Source organism: Phyllostomus discolor, chromosome 4 (genome assembly GCF_004126475.2).
Source record: "Phyllostomus discolor isolate MPI-MPIP mPhyDis1 chromosome 4, mPhyDis1.pri.v3, whole genome shotgun sequence".
NCBI classification, from domain to species: Eukaryota; Metazoa; Chordata; class Mammalia; order Chiroptera; family Phyllostomidae; genus Phyllostomus; species Phyllostomus discolor.
This window is the reverse complement of record NC_040906.2, coordinates 106529895-106532139: the sequence shown is the minus strand read 5'-3', so window position 1 is coordinate 106532139 and position 2245 is coordinate 106529895.

Sequence of the window (2245 nt, the reverse complement as noted above, 5' to 3'; positions counted from 1 at the left end):
CACGGCTGTAGCAAATTAATGGAACCTGAGGACGGAGTCATGGGAATCTCTAGTTTACAGCCAGTCAGTCAGAAGCCCAGGTGACAACCTGGACTTGTGATTGGTGTCTGAAGTAAGAGAGCCTTATAGGCCTGGGCCCTTAATCCCTGGGACCTGATGCTGTCTCCAGGTAGACAGTGTCAGAGTTGAGTTAAATTGTGAGGCACCCAGCTGGTGTCTGAGAATTGCTTGGTTTAGAACGCTCCCATCCACACCCATTTGGTGACCAGAGGTATTGATGGTAGAAGAGGAAAACAGAACTCCCTTGCACTTCCTTTGCTGTGGCATCTGCTGAGCAAGACAGCCCTGACCATTTCCTTCCCTGCTGGAAGAGTCTTCCTAGATGTGGTCCTTGGCCTATTGTCCCATACTTTTCTTGCTCATCAGACACAAACACATACTCAAAGCCTCCTCTTTACCCTGCTGAATCTGGTTGTCCCTCAGGGGTTATTCCTCTAGTGGCAGCAGGAATCATGTGTTCAAGGTATGGGTGACCTTAGAAGATGCATGAGGCCATGGCCATACATGGGGTACTGGCACTGTCTGATCTCTCCAGGAGGCATCTCTGTTAGGATGTGATGATAGAGATTTTTGGGCACATGATCTGACTCAGTTCACCCATTGCTAACCAAGTTATTGCTTCCACCCATTTGTTTGTATCCAGGGTCTAGCATGGGTGTCCAACATTTTGGCGTCTCTGGGCCACACTGGAAGAGTTGTCTTGGGCCACATATTAAATACATTGAGATCCATAATAAAAAATATATCATAATGTTTTAAGTAAATTTATGATTTTGTGTTGGGCCGCATTCATAACCTTCCTGAGCCATATGCACCCCGTGGATTGCAGGCTGGACACCCCTGGAAAGAGTTCATTTCAGTTTTAGTCTATGTGTCCTTGCAAGCTGCATGCTCCCTCCTGATGAAATGTGGACTATTTCTGCTTCCTGTTAATGTTGGGTTTTGATATTTCCCTCGCTGGAGATGGGCAGCTTTCCTGTGCTCTGAGTCTGCCCTTGCTTCTCCAATCCAGATGATCCACCTTTGTATTGAAGACCCTGCCTGTGGGATGGTTACTTTGTCCTGAAATAGCCGTCCCCTTACAGTGCAGCCCTGCCCATCTGCTTCCCCAACAAGCCCTTCGGTTGTTTCCCCAGTTGTACCGGTTTCACATTGACACAAGGGCTGAGGCTCATTGCAGTCTCTGAAATGCCCTTTCCTGTTTTCAGTGCTATGAACAGAATTTCATTTTTTCCAACCTAATCTGATCATTATCAGATTAGCACAAGGGGAAGCACAATGAGTACCAGATCTGTAGGCAGCTAAGGACAAAAAGCTTTGCTCACACAGGGGAGGGAGGGAGGATCCATAGCCCCCTCCTTGTGCAGCTCCTTCCCTTGTGCGTTGAAAGTGTCTGAGAACCCAGGGCAGAACACTGGTTTTGGTGATTCTTCATTTTCTCTTGGGCTGTAAGCCACCAGGTGGAAATCTGAAAGGAACCCCATGTTAATACCTTACAACACATTCCTTTGCTCTGGTTGCCATCTGCACAGAGAGACTTTGGCCCTCAGCTATCTCCCTTTATGTGCTCCCTTGTTTTCTCGCCCCTTTCCTTCGGGGGTTGACTTCCTTTATTTTCCAGGTATTTTGTTTTGGTTTTTGTTCCCTTCCTCATACTCTCCTTTGTGTCTTACCAGTGTCCTCAGCCTTCTTTGTCCACTGGCTTTTGGCGGTGTCCGTTTTGCCTGTTCCCAGTCTTCACTGTTACAGTTGTAACGATGAGGGTGGCACACTACTATTCTCTCTTTGTACATGATTATTCTGTTTTCTCAAGTTGATTTTTTCTCAGAATGGGGATCAGGTCATGTGTTTTTATTTGCCAGATGGTGAGAGCAGAGCCAGGAAGGTGGACTCCCCCTGAAAGTATGGCATTTCTGAGGTCACTAAGTGTGGAGGGAAGGTGTTGGCAGAACTCCCAAAGGTTGGGCTCCAGATATCCAGTTTTGAAGAATCTTGCAAATTCCAAGAAACCACAGGCATCTTAGAAGAAAGCATCCTCCAAGTGTGATGTGTGCAGTAATAGACCCACAAGCACGTCACAACCTACTGCTCATAAGAAAACGCACTGGAGGGAGGTTTGTGCTCACATGTCCTGCAGCCCAGATGACTTCTCAGGGGAAGAGTCTTGTAGTTAGGAAGTGTGAGA